We start from the raw sequence: 21,031 nt of genomic DNA on the forward strand, positions 1-21,031 counted from the left end.
TGAACAACTTCGATATTATACCTTAATAATTTTAACCTTAGTCTTTGCAATGTAATTGGACATTTTCTGATTTCTTTTTTAAAAAGAGTAATTAAGGGTTTGAAATCAGTTTCAACTGTTACGCGGGACATAAATAAGTAGTCGTGAAATTTTGTGCAACCAAATAAAATAGCTAAACATTCTTTTTCGATTTGGCCTTGTATCGACTGAGATTTTGTTAAAGTAGACGATGCATATGCTATTGGCCTACCTGTTGCATTATTACAGCTCCAACAGCATCTTTCGATGCGTCTACATTCATTGATTTAGGTAAGTTTACATCATAGTATGCCAAAACTGGCGCTTCAGTTAACAATTTCTTCATTTTATCAAATTCTAGCTGATGTTCATTTTCCCACTGAAAATGTACTTGCTTTTGTAGCAATTTCCTCAGATTTGGCATTTCAAGTTGGAGATTTTTCATGAAACTTGAAATGTAATATACCATGCCAAGAAAACGTTTCAATTGTTTTACTGTTTTGGGAGGCTTTAGATCTAAAATTGCTTCTACTCTTTTTGGATCAATTTTGACACCATCTTTGGACCAAATGTGTCCTACATAATTAAGCACAGATTGAGCGAATTTACATTTTGGTAAATTGAACTCTAGACCTATTTCTTCTGCTCTTTTCAAGACTTTAATGAGCGTTTCACCGCGTGTCTTGTTATCTCCAAAAATTAAGAAATCGTCAATGGAAATTATCAGATTTGGGATATCAGCTAATTTACGGCACATTTCCGCTTGAAAAATTTCGCTGGCACAATTTAATCCATACGCTAATCGCTTAAAGGACCCTACAACAAAGCGGCCAAATCGGCCTAAACACGGAATCCTACGATTTTCTCAGGGATGAAAGAGGGTCTTTCCGGACACTCAAAACTGGTCATATTTTTTGCCTAACCCCCAGGGAAAAGGGGGGATGGGGGGGGGTCAAAGTCAAAAACTTTAAAGTAGCATAACTTCTCAACGGTTATTGTTGTAGAAAGATGATCTTGGTGTCAAAAGTTCCAGAAAAATGAGAGCTTTCAGAATATATGTGTGAAATTAATAAAATTTTAAATTTTGACCCACTTTTGGGGGAATTATACATGGTCCCCCTTGCGTAAATTTTCGTTTTTCGATGTTTTCGGTCGTTCGGTTCGCACGGAGCAAAACAAAAACAAGCCTAAAAGAAAGTAGAGGACATAAGGTTTAAAACAAGCCCAAGATGATCTTGGGGAAACGATTAGAAGCGGAGTTATGAGTCTTCAAAGTTGACGCGGCGCGCGGAAACCTTGTATGTTCCGAGTCTCAAGGTCACCTGCGCCCCCCGCATTGCCTGCAGGTCACAAGTTTGTGTGTTTTTATGCTTCTGTAAGTCGTTTTTAATGTAAATCATTCAATGAAGATAGAATAATCGGAATTTTTTAATTTTATGGGAGGAGCGAGAGGGGGCTTAGAGTATCAACCATTATGTCCATCATACCTCATTAAACATTTGCTGACTATGACGATTCTGCTCTTATAATTTAGAAGAAACCATGGACCCTCAGTTCAAATATATATGCTCCATACAGAACTGAACCATTTAGAAATTATAACCCATTTGCAGTAAGGCTATGTGGCATCATAGCCTTACTCAATAGGGTGTGTGCTCGACCTGGCAACGGGGCACCCACAGACAGACAGGCCACTAGCCAGAGCCTGGCCCTTTCTGTTCAAGTCGTGATTTCGTTATAATAAACATCTTTGAGTGATCATCAGCGTCTCATTTATTTCGGCTACCGACCCACATCATGGCGACGAGGATAACGTGACGGAAATCAGCGAATTCACCTGATCAGCTAAGAACTGGGGACTGGCCATGCACCTGTTAGGCCACCATGCTCACTGCCGCAGATCATCAGAAGAAAATGGGTAAATAGATTGTTTTAACTCATCCCCCGACATGACGCTCAAGCAGAATCCACAGCTACAGTGATTTCAGTGAATTTTATCCTATCGATTCAGTTCGAATTGTTTTTAATTTTTATAATGTCTTAGTCTCCATGCGCTTCAAGGTTATGACTGATAACAGTACCAGATGAGGCACCTATCATTATTATAGGCTAAGCAATTATTGCATTCAAGATCTCTCATACTCGCAATTAAAACAATGGAATTGCGAACTCCCGATCCCCTTTCTCTCAGTGGAAACGTCCATGAAAACCTGAAACGTTTCAAAAAACAGTGGTCCAACTACAGTATAGGCTACGAATTAGACAAGAAAGATGAGAAAGTTCAAGTCGCTATCTTTCTCAATATATTAGGCACTGACGCAGAAGAAATTCTTAACACCCTCATCATTGCTGACGCTCAAAAGAAAACAGTAGATGGTCTTCTAAAAGTTCTAACTGAATTTGCCAAGCCTAAACTAAACATAGCTTACTGTAGATACTTGTTCAATACGAGAGATCAACAAGAAGGGGAATCATTCGATCAATTTTATATGGCAATTAGAAAATTAGCCGAAGATTGTGGATTCGAAAAGCTGAGAGATTCACTTATCAGAGACCGAATCATCATAGGCATCCATAATGTTCAACTGAGAGAACGTCTCCTCGGCGAGGAACTGCCGCTAGAGAAAGTAGTTTCCTTGTGCCTCTCCGTCGAAGCAGCAAAGAAAAGGTCGAATGAAGTCAATCAACCCAAAGCATCAAGTGTTGATCTAGTCAATAGTGGAAGATTTCAAGGCAACCCCTCAAATCAAGGCAACAACTTCGCTGGACGAGCTCGAAACAACAACTCTGGACAAGGACGAAACAACAACTTCGGACAAGGATACAACCATCAAAGCAGGTACAACTCGCCCAATCAACAGCAGCCGTCAAGAATCATTGATTGTCGTTCCTGCGGTCTACAACATCCTGTGCGACAGTGTCCTGCTTATCGGCAGCAGTGTAAAAAATGCTTGGGTCGAAATCATTTTGAAAAAATGTGCCGTATTAACGAAGTGATTTGTCCTGAAAATTCAGCACCTTCAGTGCACCTTGATGAAATCGAAGCTTCAGATTATGTTTATATCTCAGAAATTAGTTGCATTCCACATAATTTTCCAAAGTCCTTTTCAAATCCCCCTATTACTGATTATAATCTGAGCAAGTGCGGTAAAAGCTCTGAAAGTGAAGCGAGTGCGGGCCGCAATCAAAAAGCAAGCTATCAAACGCATCATGCTAATCAATCAAATCATGTAAATGTAAATGTAGTTTCTTCCGCTGAGACAAATGAGTTCTGGATGCAACAATTGCTGGTTAATAATTCTTTCATTGATTTCAAAATCGACACCGGTGCCGAAATAAATATTTTACCGTGGCATCTTTATCAAAAAGTTAAGACTTTAAGTGATGATTTAGTTCCCAATACAACAAGGGTTCTGGGATATGGCGGAGTTCCTATCGAAACTTTTGGTAACGTAACCTTAAAATGTCAATTACCCAATACTAGTGTTCCTTATACAATTAAGTTCACTGTAACCAAAACAGGCTCTACCCCTCTGTTAAGCCTACAAACATCAGTACAACTTGGCCTAATTTTTAAAAAACAAATAGATTATGTGTCTGCCTTCACTGATGAGGCTGCAGTTCTTGCAAAATTTCCCAAACAGTTTTCCGGCGTTGGAGAATTTCCAGACGTAGTTGACTTATTTGTTTCACCTATCGCAATCCCATCAAATGATCCACCGAGAAGATTGCCGCATAAAATTAGAACTCCCCTGCGAGATAAATTAAATGCATTACAATCTTTGAACATATTCTCAAATGATGTCAAGAATGTAATATGGTTCAGTAACCTAGTCGTTGTGGAAAAAGATGATGGATCCATCAGGGTGTGCTTAGATCCTAATCGATTGAATAAACATATTAAAAGAGAACTTTTTCTCATACCATCTTTTGAAGAAATTAAACTTAAACTCACAAACAAAAAGTTGTTCACTGTTCTAGATATTAAGGATGGATTTTGGCATTGTAAATTGTCTCCAGAATCAACAAAGTTCGTTGGGTTTCACACACCGTTTGGAAGTTTCAAATTTTTGAGACTACCGTTTGGAATAATTTGTGCCCCAGAAATTTTTCAAAAAGTATTGACCAAATACTTCGGTGATATTCCGAATGTAATCATCTATTTTGACGATATACTAATTTGTGGTGAAACTGAAGAAGAGCATGACAGAGCTTTTGCAGAGGTAATGCGAAGAGCAGAAGAACTGAATATTAAGTTCAATAAATCTAAATTTCAATTTAAAAAGACATCTATTAATTACATGGGGCACGTTCTCAATCAGGAAGGAATTAGCCCAAATCCAGAATACTTGGAGGCCATTTTGCAATTAAAAAATCCAAATAATCGTAAGGAATTACAAAGTTTTTTGGGGAGTGTGAATTATGTCCGTGAATATATTCCTCATCTTGCGGACCTGATTCAGCCTTTTCGAGGATTGCTTAAAAAGAATTCAGTGTTCACATGGCAACAGATACATACTGAGAACTTCAATAAAATAAAAGAGGCAGTTTGTGCAATAAGCAGTCTAGCTAATTTTAACCCAGCGAAAAAAATAACTCTGCAATGTGACGCGTCTCAATTTGGTCTGGGAGCTTGTCTCTTGCAAGAAAAAAGACCTATAGCTTTTGCGTCTCGTAACTTATGTGATGCGGAATGTCGCTACGCACAGATCGAAAAAGAACTTCTCAGTATTGTATTTGGAACCAAACGCTTTCATAACATTGTATATGGTTATAAAATTTATGTTGAAAATGATCATAAACCCTTAGAGCCTAGTTTTCAGAAAAATATTTCTCAAATTATGTCAAATCGCCTACAGAGACTACTACTCAAACTGCTACCGTATGACCTAGAAGTAAAATATATTCCAGGAAAAAATATGTATCTAGCCGATCTGCTCTCAAGAAACTTTTTAAATGGTAAGCCAGAGGATTTTATTCCATTAAATGAGGTGGTTCATTGTATTGAGACCAACTTTGAATTATCAACCCCAAAATTCCTAGAACTGCAAAAAGCTACATGTAGTGACCCAATGTTAGCACGTGTGAAGCAAATGCATTTACAAGACTGGAACAGTTGTAACGATGAGGCCCTTAAACCTTTCTATAAGATCAGGCATGAAATTGCAATGAATAACGATATTATATATTTTAAAAACCGATTAATCATTCCAACTGAATTAAAAACAGTTTACCTAAAATTACTGCATGGAGACTCGCATTTAGGGATCAGCAAAACAATAGAAAAGGCTAAATTAATTGTCTTATGGCCTACTTATATCAAAGACATAGAAAATTATATAAAAGCGTGTCCCACGTGTAGTAAATTTCTACCAAAAAATGTAAAGGAGCCTTTGATTTCTCACACCATTCCTAACTTGCCGTTTCACAAGGTAGGATCTGATATAGCAGAGTTTGCAGGAAAATCTTTCTTAATTCTAACTGATTACTACTCGAAATGGCTTGAGGTGAGACCCATAAGAAATAAAACGTCTTTAGAAGTAATCAGACTTTTTAAAGAGATTTTCAAAATTCACGGTATTCCAGCGCTTGTCATTGCAGATAACCAGCCATTTGGTTCTTTTGAGTTAAGTCAATTCGCTAAACAGTTCAATTTCAAAATCCAAACATCGAGTCCTAAATACCCACAATCCAATGGCATGGCAGAAAACGGGGTGAAAAGAGCCAAAATGCTGCTAAGAAAAGTCACAGAAAGCAAAGGCGACTTGGATCTTGCTATTTTGGAATATAACAATTCTCCTATCCCAGCTCTTGGAGCGTCTCCTGCTCAACTGCTAATGAATCGAGTCCTCCGAACAAATGTACCAGTGTCTCAAAAAGTTTTGGTCCCTCAGATCATCAATGTCTCAGAAAAAATGAGGGAACATCAGAGAAAAACAGAGAGTCACTATAACCAAAGTAGTAAACCTAAACAAGAGTTTCTAGAGAATGAAAAGATCTTCATTAGAGAACAAGATGACCGCTGGTATCCAGGGAGAATAATTAAAAAGTTGGAAGCTCCAAGATCATATCTAGTATCTAAGGAAGACGGGGGAACCATTGTACGAAACTCAAAATTTTTAAGGAAAAATTATTGTAATTCTAGAACAGAAAACGATGTTAACCCCTACTTGTTTTATTTACCACAAGGGAACACTGATAATGAACATAACATAAATGCTGCTAATCAGGTTGCTCCAATTCAAACTTTCAATCTGGCTCCTCCGATTAAAAATCCAACGGAAAATTCCCTTAACTCTGTCTCATCAGATGACTCGAGTGAAATCACTGTAATTGAACCTAATGTGCCAAAAGAAAAAGTCACAAATGAGGAGACAGAGAGTACAGATGAAGAAGATTTTTTGGGATTTGAGACAGAACCAAGCACTTCAACACCTAAGGAGGTCATAAATATTAATAAGAATAGCCCATTCAATCAAAAATTAAGACATGGTGGACGAGGTATTCCCAAAAAACTCGGAAATGACTTTGTAAGGAAGTGAATTAATTAGAGTGCTACCTGATGTACTAATATGAAAAAACTGTGTATCAAAGCAAGTGACTACTCATTTCTTCCTGTGTATTTGCCTCGTGAACAATGTTCAATCTATTTAATTGTGATATTGATTTTAAGTAATGTATAAAATGAAACTAGTCAAATGAAATACCAATTTAAAAGTACCTATGACTGGGGTTCCCACCCCTAACCTTTGAATTGTAATTATCTCAAGTAAATTAGTGGTAACATAAGTTACTTAATACGCCCAATAGCGACATTAAGTGTATCTAAACCAATGGCTACATTAATAATTCATTACGCCCAATGGCAACATTATTAGTTTCTCAGCCCAATGGCTACATTAATAATTCATTACGCCCAATGGCGACATTATTAGTCTCTCAGCCCAATGGCTACATAAATAACTCATTACGCCCAATGGCGACATTATCAGTTTCTAAGCCCAATGGCTACATAAATAATTCATTACGCCCAATGGCGACATTATTATTTTCTCAGCCCAATGGCTACATTACTAAGCTCCATACAGCTTTATTTTGCTCAGAAAGCAACATGAATGTGGAAATATCCCACACATAATCACGCACCAAGTGCTTTCTTTAAAAAAAAAAAAAAAAAAAAAAAAAAAAAAAAAAAAATCGGGAGGTGCAGTAAGGCTATGTGGCATCATAGCCTTACTCAATAGGGTGTGTGCCCGACCTGGCAACGGGGCACCCACACACAGAGGCCACTAGCCAGAGCCAGGCCCTTTTCTGTTCAAGTCGTGATTTCGTTATAATAAACATCTTTGAGTGATCATCAGCGTCTCATTTATTTCGGCTACCGACCCACATCACCATTGATGCCAAATTTTGGGGTACCCCTAGTTTTAAAATGTTTTAATTGAGCTATAAGCTACAGCGCTTGACAGAACTCACTTGGTAAAGCCAAATAGTTTCTCGTAGAAGCAGCCGAGCTTTAAGCTTCAAAACAAGTACCTATCAGTTATTCTTGAGGGGGCAATTGGAAACGCAGTTAAATTTTTTTAACGTTAATGTGGTGTACCTCAACCAAAGGCCCATCGTGTAAAATTAAAAAATTCCGATTATTCTATCTTCATTGAATGATTTACATCAAAAATGACATACAGAAGCATAAAAGCACACAAACTTGCGACCTGCAGGCAATGCGGGGGGCGCAGGTGACCTTGAGACTCGGAACATACAAGGTTTCCGCGCGCCGCGTCAACTTTGAAGACTCATAACTCCGCTTCTAATCGTTTCCCCAAGATCATCTTGGGCTTGTTTTAAACCTTATGTCCTCTACTTTCTTTTAGGCTTGTTTTTGTTTTGCTCCGTGCGAACCGAACGACCGAAAATATCGAAAAACGAAAATTTACGAAAGGGGGACCTTGTATAATTCCCCCAAAAGTGGGTCAAAATTTAAAATTTTATTAATTTCACACATATATTCTGAAAGCTCTCATTTTTCTGGAACTTTTGACACCAAGATCATCTTTCTACAACAATAACCGTTGAGAAGTTATGCTACTTTAAAGTTTTTGACTTTGACCCCCCCCCCCATCCCCCCTTTTCCCTGGGGGTTAGGCAAAAAATATGACCAGTTTTGAGTGTCCGGAAAGACCCTCTTTCATCCCTGAGAAAATCGTAGGATTCCGTGTTTAGGCCGATTTGGCCGTTTTGTTAAAAGGGGGTAGCAAAAGTAGTTAGTTTGGAACTTTCTTCGTGTAAAGGTAAGGCCCAGAATCCTGCCTTTGCATCTAAAGTGGTAAAAACAGTTGCACCTTTCAGTTTAGCTTTGATACCATCTAAAGTAGGAATATAAAGCTTGGGGGTAATTATTTCTTTGTTTAAAAAGTGAGGATCTAAGCAGACCCTTAGCTCCCCATTACCTTTAGTGACTGTTACTATGGGATTGACCCATTCAGTTGGTTCGCTCACCGGCTCGATGATTCCCATCTTTAACATTCTATTTAGCTCACCACGGACTCTTCTACGCAGCTTGTATGGAATTCGACGGGCAGGTTCCGCCACAGGTTTTGTATTTTCTTTGATTGTGATTTTGCATTTAGTGTCTTTAACACAGCCTATACCTTGAAAAACTTCATATTTTTGGATCAAAGATTTATATTGAGCTACACTAGCTTCAACTTTGTCTCCACATTTTATTTTTGTCTCATCCATCCGTTCCATTTTATATATTCGCGGCGCATTTTGAAGCAGCTACGCGCACGCGCCCAGGCGGCGCACGAGGGGGGGGGGCAAGATGAGATGTCGTGGGAAGTTGGGAGTGCGGAGAGGGGGAAGGGGAGGAGGGGATACTGTTGACAATATAGTGGCGAAATATTGCAGACCCAGGGGCGGCAAAATGTAGCTTGCCCAGGGGCGGAAAAAAGCTAAATCCGGCCCTGGCTAAGTTCTTTAACTTCGTGACATACGTCTCGCTGGATTCATCCGGAGCTTGCTTTCCGGTGATCAGCTTATAAATTGAAATACCTATCTACGTTTCTTTTTGGTGAATAGAAATCGTCAAATTTCTTAATTAAGGCATCATGTTTAATCTCCTTATGAGAGGTGTTGAAGGAATAATATACTGAGTTGGCTTCTTCACCGATATGGTGCAGCAGAAGAGCGTTTTTTCTAGTGTCGGGTTCATTTTCGAGATTATTGTCGCGCACAGAAAAATTTCGACTTTTGTTCTCCATTCTCGCCATGCTACAGCGATGTTACCTTTTGGCTGGCAAGATTTAATTGCTGAGAAAACAGAACGCGAGTTCGTAGCAGATTGCGATTGCTGAGCAGCAGCACTCGTCGTGTCTTGCATGATGCTTAAAAGAAATATGCCACTTGCAGCTGATTCAGAATTTTAATTTCGACACACACAGGTAGCACTTTGGTGTGAAATTTAAAAGAAAGAGTTCGAGTTAGCACATCGAGAGCATTTGCTGCTATAGTTCAAAAGAAGATGAATGAATTCATCTCGCACTTTCGGACGCGTTTCAAAAATATGCCACTTTTAAAGTTCGATGTCGCACGCATTTTCAACCGCCGTGTTCGACGAAAAACGGTTACGCGTATAGCTCAAAACTCCCGATTTCGCGAAACTACGAACGGAGAACGGGTTTCGGCACCATGTTTGAATAGGAGCGATCCTAATCAAGAGAGGAAAGGGGAAAAGACGAAAAGACAAGACGATGGCTAGGCAGCCATGATGAATCTGTATTGCGTTGGATGGCTTCCGGCCGTCCTCGGTCACAGTAGTGTACAGGAGAGCACAGCGCTCTCTATATGAGATATGATATACTAGCATACTATCATAACACAAAGTTCGATATTAAAGCTGCAAAAGCTAAATAAAGTTCAAGCTGAGGCCTCTCATTGGTGACTGTTTGGGCAGAGGCCCAAAACAAAATAAAAAATGAGAAAAGAACATACTTAGTAATTTTGAAGAGTGGACTGTATGTGTTTTTAATTTTTAAAAGACTACCGGGCCGCGCGGGGCCTACAGCTGCTATAGAACAAGTCTGGATTCCCTAATCGAATGCCTTGACGAAACAATTTGGAATACCAGGCTGCGCGGAGCCGGCTTCAGAGCGAATCTGGGTTTTTTAAGGAAAAGAGAAAGCGAGAATTTTGATTATTAAAGAACGACAAAAGAAACTCACAATGAAAATTTAAACTAATTCAGAAGTGAATTTATAGAGATATTATTACTTACTTTTTAATAGAGAGAAAGACCGAAAATACAAGAACTGTGAAAAAACTGATGAAAATTCCTAGCTTGAAGAGCTTTACAAATTTATTTACACCTAATATGAAACGCTTTAAGAGCTTCACTCAATGCTAAGCGCGGAGCTAAAAACGCCACTGGGTTTCCAGTAGGAAAACCTAACCATCGAATATAAAAGAGATGGATGAGAATCCTGGAAGAAACGCTACTGGACTCCAGTAGGAAAATATAACTTCACTGGATACCAGAGAGATGGCGAGAGAGGAGCCAAGAAGAGCGCCACTGGAATACCAGTGGGAAAGAGATCGGAAATTATACCTTGGAGCACTCGGGGTACCCAACGGAAACTAAATTTTGGTTGAAGGATGCGGAAACAAGAAACAAACCAAAAAAGGACTTCTACAGACCTAAAGATGAAAGAAAACCACAATGGTGTAAACGAAGGATAAGAGGTATTTTGATAGGTATTTTGAGGTATTCGAGGTATTTTGATATTTACTTAAGACTTATTATGCAAAGAAAGTGTACAAAAACTATACAGTTATGATATCGAGAGCAAATAGTTAAGTCAGTTCCCATCAGATTTCTAAAACTTCCAATGGAAGGTAGCTGTCGCAGTTTTTATTTTATTTATTTAACTTCAAATAGCCTACAAAAGCTAATCCTTGTGCTTTAGTCCCGTCCGCCCTCCGCGGGGACGGAGCTCCGTCCCTACAGCCAGTCCCAGCACCCATTATTTGAGACCATCAAACTCGGGTCGCCTGGCCGGGAATCGAACCCGGGACCTCCCGATCATAGAGCTAGCGCTACAGCCACTGACAAACAGGCAGTAAACAGGATACGGATCAGGAATACCTCACTCATACATTATATGTCCTGAAATACTGGAACAATGAGGCATCACTAAGAATCAAATAATGGATAAATACTTGGTTTTACACACTAAATCCAATGAATAATTTGATTAATTTAAAAAAAAAAATGGGTAAATAACATTGACTCGATCAGCGAAGACCCCTGAAGGTGAACATATCCTCACTTTTGAGACTTCCTTATATGTATTAGGCTTTATCTGATGCGATCTTAAAAGATCCGTTGATGCAGTTTTATATTAGAAGATATGAGGAACTGATAACTGAAAGAATATTCGGTAAAATAAGTTAAAAATTGACTTAAAATCGTGTTAGAAGAATGACTTTAGATTCCTTATGAGGAAACACAAGTGCATCGAAACGGCTGGAAACAACATACAAGTTGTGACGTATGCCGACCAATGTCACTGTTCAGTCAGGGACTGATTTTTATCTCATTTTTTTATTGCAACTGCTGCGACGTTTTTCTCGCTCAACGCGGTAAGCCGCGCGGCTGCGTCTGCCCCTCCCCTCAATCCGTCCGAGGCGCTGTAGTTCCACGTTGCACCGTTAGATGGCGCGCCGCTTCCCGCGGTCGTCCCGTTTTTCCTGGCGCCCTTTGACCCTGGGAGATTTCCAAAAATGTTAATTTTCATTTTCTTATCTGTAAAGAGGAAATCTTATATACACTTCATGCAGCATTGAGTACAACACCTTTCAAATGAACCAGCGCCCCTCGCAATTAGTACAGAGGTTAATTCACAATTTCATTCTATTTTTCAAATTATATATTAGGATATGTATGACATACTTACTGTGACTTTGGGCGCCGCTGATAGATATCTACTCTATTGATGATGCAATTATTGTGGAAAATTTCATAACTCAATTATGTGATGTGGTGGTGGTGGGCACAAACAACTACACGAATATAATGATGGAAATATGAGTGTATTGTTGGAAAATACAAGAACGGAAAAACGTACGGAAAGGGCGGCCGGCGTGGCCCAGGCCCAAACGGATAATGAAGGCTAATGCCCACAGCCAATCAGGGGAGGGCAGTGGCTGGCGCCATGACAGGTGACAAGGGCTGCCAACCACACAAATTAGAGGAGACAAAACCTCTTCTGGCTGTTATCTTGCGAGTTATAGGTAAAAATTCGATCGTATTCGGTCGTATTTCGATCCTTTGAGATTCTTTCATCATTCAGAAATAAAAAAACTACCTTCAGCTTGAACAGGCACATTTATAGGGAGGAATGCGACGGATAATTTATACCTTACTTTTCACACTGTTCGATAAGAACCTAAATCAAAATTGATCAAAAATCAATAAGATGGGTGAGGTTGCAACTCAGAATAAAACAACAAAAAAGCTGCTTCTAGCTGCAGTAGCATAGAAGAGCGAAACTAATCAAATTGTATATCATCATAGTTGCAACACTCGACCCGAAAAAACTAAAGGCATTGGGGTCAGATGCCGCAACAAGGCAGTCTGACTTAACTTCAAAACAAGAGACGCGAATTTTCCTCCCCCAGACTAAGACGAATAAGAACTCAAAATAAGTGCCAGAAACCGCAACAAGACTATCTGGACTTTAGCTCTCTTTTTAGCAGCTCAATACAAAAAAATCGGCTATAGGTGACCGCAACGTGGTTCACCTGTTAACACTCGCGAGAATTCGCGAGCATTCAAAAAAAGGGGGGTTTTAGTCGCACTTGAGGTGATCCCTTATAGGTTCAAGACCTTAGGCGCAACAAGCCTTTTTAGCCTTGTCTTAAGGGTCTCTCGAAGATTGACTCATCAAAAGATCGCACCGAGGAGTTGGCTCATAGATTCAAAACCATAGGCTCAACATGCCTTTTTAGTTTTGGCTTGAGGACTCAGAGGTTGATCACAACAAATCTGACGAAACGGGGAGCACGTGCTCAGGCAACAGCGTCCGGTCCGGGCCTCTCTTCAAAAGAGGTGACAATAGCTAGATAGACGCAACTTGTCTGTAATCCAGCTATCGCCGGGTTTGGGAATCTCGCTCTACGTAACTCGTCCCAGAGACACTGATTATGAGGAATCAGTGGCCGGGCAACCAAAAACTAAAGCTCGCCAATTTTCGCGAATAAAATGAACAACTTAGTGCTAACAATACAATACACAATAAATCAAAGGCTACTTAGTCACAAATGCTAACGATCTATCTGGCAAGTAGCAAGGTCCAGGAAAGAGGACTTCATTTGAGCAAAATCAATGAGGAAAATGGTACAAAATTAGTAGCTCTCAGGCCGGCGATCTCAACGCGATCTATCGGCTGAAAGCGAAACTACTTGCTCTCAATTTCAGCTGCAATGCTAATCGAAAATGTAGCCAATACGGAACACACACAATGCTTCGCAACCTCATTTTGATAAGAACAAGCGAAGATTTGAAACGCGCGCTACGAGCTACTTAGGTTCGGTTGTCACCTGGCAAAACTGGTACCTACCCGCCTGACTTCACAAAACTTCAAGACGGCAATGCAAATTAAAAAAACCAAAAAACCGGGACAAAAATTGCAGTGTGAAGTCAGGCGGGTAGGTACCAGTTTTGCCAGGTGACAACCGAACCTAAGTAGCTCGCAGCGCGCGTTTCAAATCTTCGCTTGTTCTCATCAAAATGAGGTTGCGAAGCATTGTGTGAAAAGTAAGGTATGAATTATCCGTCGCATTCCTCCCTATAAATGTGCCTGTTCAAGCTGAAAGTAGTTTTTTTTATTTCTGAATGATGAAAGAATCTCAAAGGATCGAAATACGACCGAATACGATCGAATTTTTACCTGTAACTCGCAAGATAACAGTCAGATGAGGTTTTGTCTCCTCTAATTGAGTTATGAATTTTTCCATAATAATTGCATCATCAGTAGAGTAGATACCTATCAGCGGCGCCCAAAGTCACAGTATGTCTTACATATCCTAATATACAGGGTTATCCAAAAGTCACTGACCACCCCTGTAACTTTTTTCCAAATTGAGATAGAAGTTTGAAACTTTGGGAATGTTCCTCGGTCTAAAGTAGCAACTTTTTGGTCCCCCCAAAATTTTTGGGGGCGGCCCTCCTTAAGGGGGGCGGGGGCTAACTTTTTTTTTCAAATGGCAACCCCCCCTTTGTGATACCTCATTCGAAAGATAATAAAAAAAGAAAATTTTTAGCGCAAACAGCAGGTCAAAATGTTCATTTTTGACAATATGGCGGCCGGTCAAAGTTCAAAATGGCGGAAATTTGGCATCTCCGTTGTTTATTGACGGATTGGTGTAAAACTCAGAATCCTGGGGTTTTTCGAGATGAGAAAAACGATTCTGGCATTGGTTTTCCAGAAAAGTCAGTCCTTTTTAAAATGGCGGCGGTCAAAATGGCGGCCTCGAGCGGGAAGTGGATATTTAGGCTGCATATCGTTGGATTTGCATGTAACTTGGTATCTGGGGGTATTTCGGCACTAGAAGAACGAATCTTCCATTGGATATCTAAAATTTTGACAAATTCCAAAATGGCGGCGGAAAAATGGCGGAAAATCAGTTATACGGCTCTTTACCGATGGATTAGCATGAAATTATTTGATATTTCAAGAATCTAATGAAAGATTCCTTTTTAACCAACCAAAAACCGCCAGGATATCGAATTTCATGCAAATCCATCTGTGAAGAGCCGTAAAACTGATTTTCCGCCATTTTTCCGCCGCCATTTTGGAATTTGTCAAAATTTTAGATATCCAATGGAAGATTCGTTCTTCTAGTGCCGAAATACCCTCACATACCAAGTTACATGCAAATCCAACGATATGCAGCCTAAATATCCACTTCCCGCTCGAGGCCGCCATTTTTAAAAGGACTGACTTTTCTGGAAAACCAATGCCAGAATCGTTTTTCTCATCTCGAAAAACCCTAGGATTCCGAGTTTTACACCAATCCGTCAATAAACAACGGAGATGCCAAATTTCCGCCATTTTGAACTTTGACCGGCCGCCATATTGTCAAAAATGAACATTTTGACCTGCTGTTTGCGCCAAAAATTTTCTTTTTTTATTATCTTTCGAATGAGGTATCACAAAGGGGGGGGGGTTGCCATCTGAAAAAAAAGTTAGCCCCCGCCCCCCTTAAGGGGGGCCGCCCCCAAAAATTTTGGGGGGAACCAAAAAGTTGCTACTTTAGACCGAGGAACATTCCCAAAGTTTCAAACTTCTATCTCAATTTGGAAAAAAGTTACAGGGGTGGTCAGTGACTTTTGGATAACCCTGTATAATTTAAAAAATAGAATGAAATTGTGAATTAACCCCTGTACTAATTGCGAGGGGCGTTGGTTCATTTGAAAGGTGTTGTACTCAATGCCTCGGGAAAATTATAAATTATTTTCTGGGGTTTGTCCCCGATTTTTAAATCCCTAAAAACTCATAAATTGGATGAGGGGAAGTAGGGGTTTTTCTTTTCGTTTTTCGGAAAAATTTTGTTGCTACGCATCTTACTTTACTATTTGCTGTCTTTTTATCAGCTGTTTTCATTCAACAATCATCATTAAATGAGGTTACGTCCAACACTCAACTGCCATCAACTTACATTGTTCTTTTCCCGCGTTTTTTTTTTACGCTTTGTCATATTATCTTCCCGCGTTTTTTCTTATCCAATTTTACCCCCAAATCGTGATTGGCTCCATCTTTTTCCTATTTCCAATTTTTCTTTCTCATAACATTCATGTGGAACAGTAAGATGAAGAAACTGGAAAAGAAAAATCTTCTGAAACAGAAAATACGGAAAATGGAAAGAAGAAGGAACAGGAACAAGAAGAAGAAAAAGCGGAAGAATTGGATGAAGATAAAGAGGGAGTAGAAAATGAAGAAGAAAAAGAGGGAGCATAAAATGAAGAAAAAAAAACCGGCGCTCCGCTTCGGTCCGCGCCGGTTTTTGGGGGGGCTTCGCCCCCCCCCCCAAGCCCTTCCAGGACGCGCGCTTCGCGCGCGATTTTTAGTTTGAGTGTCTGGCCTCAGTTGTTCTGTCTTTTAAGTGACCCGCGCGTCCACCGCGGAAGAGTGTATTTTCCGAAGGGAGGGGCGGGGGCGGGGAGTTATCAATGTTTGGAGGTTGGATTTACGTTTACACTTATGACAAACGCTGTGGCAAGCATGAATGACGATGGATGAATCTCCATAACCCACTGTGGGACAACATTGCCGTCTTGTCCACCAATTATCAGTCTGTAACCCACTGTGCGGCAATAATGCCATCGTGTCCACCAATTATCAGTTCATCAGTTCGTGACCCATTGTACGACAACATTGCCGTCTTATCCACCAACTTTCAGTTTATGACCCACTGTGCGACAACATTGCCGTCTTGTCCACTAATTTTCAGGTCGTGACCCACTGTGCGACAACATTGCCGTCTTGTCCACCAACTTTCAGTTTGTGACCCACTGTGCGACAACATTGCCGTCTTGTCCACCAATTGTCAGGTCGTGACCCACTGTGCGGCTTCCCTCCTCTTTTGCCGCACACCCCTCGCCTAAAACTTTCAAAGCTCGCCATTTTTAAACGGCTCGACCGATTTCGCTCAAATTCAATACCAGCCTAGAACTAAGTAAGATCTTCCTTCTGTAAAAATTTCGGAGGGAAAGCTTTTAATTTGCGCGAGCTATCGCGCCAACAAATTCTGGGCCCACGCGCTCAGAAGTGTAATACTTCGATCTCGGTTTTTTTTTCGCAGACTGGTAGTCCTCTTTCTCTACTTTACATCGCAAAAAGTTTCACCCGGAAATTTTTTAAAATGAGGGAAATATAACCAAGCAAAAATCGGAAAAACCACGATGAGTCGAAGTACATACATAAATAAACACACACACACACACACACACACACACACACACACACACACACACACACACACACACACAATATATATATATATATATATATATATATATATATATATATATATATATAAATTCAAACGGCATGCATATTCGTAATCTACGACCCATGATCGATGCTCATTACATGGTCTTTGGTCCAGGTCTGACATCAGGGGAGAACGCAATAGTGTATATCCTTCGGAAAATACACTAAAATAAGAAAAGAAAAAAAGGAGGAACGAAAGAGAGAAGAGTTGAAGGAAAAATTGGAAAAAAAACAGGGCAGAAATCGAAAAAGAAGAAGCAAAAATTAAAAGGAAAACAGAGTAAAGTATTTAGAAGATAAAAAACCTATACTTAAAACTTAGTTCAAAAACAAAGGTAAAAGCTTAAAAAGAAGTTTGTATGAAGGTTTAAAAAAAAATTTAATTTAAAGTTCACAAAATAAACTCACAATTTTTGAAAAAAAAAATATATTTATTACTTCAAAGAAAAAATTAGGACCAATTCAAAGACAAACCAGAAAATTAGATGAAAATAAATAATAATAATAATAAAAAAAAAGACATGTGAAAGGGAAAGGTGTACATGAAAAATAAGCCCCTAGTTTGATATAATTCTCATCCAAGTAATAAAATAATACATATTTCCCTTCATTACCACCAAGAAGAGGAAAGTTCCACTGCGAGCTTAGTTGGCCAATAAAACTGCAAACAATGAAGCAATTTTTTTAGTATCCTGACTCGAAATTCAATTATAAAACTTTGAAATGAAGGGTACTCCAAAATTTTGCATCTATGCGTTTTAATTTCAAAGTGGTTCAGTTCTGTATAGATCATATGTATATTTGAACTGAGGTCCAAGGTTTTCTCTAAATTTCGAGAGCAAAATTTTTCATCGCAGCAAATTTTTAATGAGATATGATGGAAATAATGGTTGATACCCTGAGCCCCCTCTCGCTCCTCCCGTAAAATTCACGATTCTCGAATATTCCGTCTTCATTAAATGATTCACTTCAAAACGGCACCGATAACGTTGGTGGAATCTGCTTTCCAGAGTAGACTCGAAACATACTTTTCAAAAAATCAAGATGAGACTGATATTCATTTAGAAAACTATTTAAATTATAAAATGAGACCTATGATCATAACCAAAATTCGCGAGATTCTCCGTATTAGGAAGAGTCTCAAAGTAAATATAAATGTTTATTTGGAATATGTAAAAGCCGAAGACGAAGATCAAACCCCTGAGGATGCTGAGACCCAGATCAAGTCTTTTAAGACCAAAAATATTGATTTCTTTCGACACAGCAATTTGACAAAGAAACTGAAACAGATGGTGGAAAAAATCCTCGCCGAGAACGCAGAATTTCATATGAAGGAATCAGGATGGACCTTGATCCGAATCATCGGGACCGAATTGCGAATCAACAGATTTAACGCCCTTCAGAGAGCCGGATCTAGCTACATTCCCTTGCCAATAACATCGAAACATGTGGTCAACGTGAAAAATGATGATTTCCAGTGTTTCAAATACGCAGTTTTGGGAAAACATTTACCTGCAAAAACACGAGACAAGAATAGGGTTTCGAAGTACGCGCCATATTTGGATAGATATGACTTTTCTTGCGTATCCTTTCCTACACCCCTCAAAGAAATATCAAAATTCGAACGAGTTAACAATGTTTCAATATCAATATTCGGATTGGACGGTTACGATGATGAAACTGACGATGAAAATGTTCGAGACGATGCAGAATTTGACGAAATAGGTTTCGGAGAAGAAGATTACATTCCAGCTTATCACAATGCGAGCGATTGTGACGAGGAGGATGTGGATGATCCGTCATACTTTGTTCGCGACAAGGCTGTCGAAGAAACCGAGAAGAAGAAGAAGAAGAAAAAGGAAAGATGAAGGATGTTGAAAACCAGACTGAAAAGCCGCTCATTTACCCGCTCAGGGTGACTGATGAGGAAAAAGAAGACCATATCGATTTGCTGTACTATACGAAAGGTGGAAAATCACACTACTGTTGGATATCCAATTTCGAGTCACTTGTTCGTTCTCAAATGACCAGTAAGGAGCATAAGGCATTTATCTGCAAGAAATGCTTTTCATTCTACCACTCGGAGGAAAAATTAGCAGAACACAAGATTCTTTGCAGAAAACTCAGCAAGGATTCATTGCTACCCGAATATCCGGAGGACCCCGTTTTATATTTAAAAAATTACGCCAAGACCCTCAAACATAAGTACGTTGTCTACTGTGATTTTGAGTGTCACTTGCGGCGGATGGAGGTGGATCACTTAAAACCGAAGAAAGGAACAAACTCTGTAGTTTACCAGCATCATACACCCATGTCCTATGCCTATATGGTGGTATTGCCTGACCCCAAAATAAATACTGAGAAACCTGTCTTGTATCGAGGAGATAATGCTCATCAACACTTTTTGGATGCAATGTTGGAGTTGGCCCAACGGATTTCAAGAAGAATGCAGATCGAACAAGACATCAGAATGTCGCAGGAGTCCCAAGTAGCTTTCGATTCAGCCGTTAGCTGTGAAATGTGTCATGTTCAGTTTTCTAACGCAATACCCAAAGTACGCGATCATGATCATCAGTATGTGGATCCTGCCCTATCCAATTACAGAATGGCTTTGTGCGGTCCGTGTAATTTGAAACTGAAGCACTCGAGAACCATGATAGTAATTTCCCACAACTGGAGCTACTACGATGGACGGCTCGTATCAAAAGCTGTCAGCGGACAAAAATTGAAAGTTACCATCATACCCAGTACAGAGGAAACCTACATCAGCCTTATGATCAGGATGGAAGATAATTTTGCGATTAAATTTGTGGATAGTTACAGGTTCTTGGCAGCTTCTCTCGATAAACTAGTCAGTGAACTACCACCTGAAGCATTCGTTCGGACCGAGAAACTATGTGAAACTCCTGAGCAGTTGGAGATGGTAAAACGTAAAGCTGTCTTTTGTTACGATTACGTTACGGACGAAAGTAAACTGCAGGATACGAAACCTCCGCCTAAAGAAGCTTTCTTCAACAAGTTGAAAAACGAGGGCATCAGCGACGAAGACTACCATCGATTCTGCGAGACGTGGCGGATTTTCGGAGTAAAGGACTTGGGCAGTTATTCAGACCTTTACTTGAAACTCGATGTTTGTTTACTCGCCGATATATTTGAGGAGTTCCGGTCCTTCGGATTGAAACATTACGAGCTAGATTGCGCCAATTACTTGACTCTCCCCAGCTTCGCCTTTGACGCATTCTTAAAAATGACCGACGTCCACATCGATTTGTTCACGAAAGAACAGCATGATATGACTCTAATGATTTTAAATCACATCAGAGGAGGCATATCTCAATGCATGCTGAGACACGCCGAGGCCAACAACCCGTTGGTACCGGAGACTTATGATCCAACGTTACCGAATTCATATTTAATGTATTTTGATGTGACAGCTTTGTATGCCTACACGATGAGACAACCCTTGCCCTGCGGATCCTACGAGTGGGTTCCCGAAGACGAATTAAAAGAGATAGATGTGCTGAAAATGGAGGACGATGCCGAAGACCGGACTGATACTCGAGGTTGATCTCTCCTATCCGGAGCACCTCCACCACTTACACTCTGATTTGCCTTTCTGTTGCGAAAACAAAGTACCGCCTCGCCACGGATCCAAACACGTCAAGTTACTCACCACCTTGGAGCCAAAAAACAATTACGTCATTCACTACGTCGCTCTCAAGCAGGCGTTGGAGCACGGGTTGGAGATCACTCGCATTCATAGAGCCCTCAAATTCAAGCAGAGGCCTTACTTGAGAGAATTCATCGATCTGAATGCTCGCCTTCGACAGGAAGCACAAGGCAACGAGTTTCACCAGTCAGTCCTGAAGCTATGCTCCAATGCTTGTTACGGAAAATTTTTAGAGAACCCGATGAAACGCAAAAGAATAGTTCTCGCTACCAATGCCAAACAACTTTCC

The sequence above is a fragment of the Bemisia tabaci genome, chromosome 2 (genome assembly GCF_918797505.1).
Source record: "Bemisia tabaci chromosome 2, PGI_BMITA_v3".
Taxonomy (NCBI): domain Eukaryota; kingdom Metazoa; phylum Arthropoda; class Insecta; order Hemiptera; family Aleyrodidae; genus Bemisia; species Bemisia tabaci.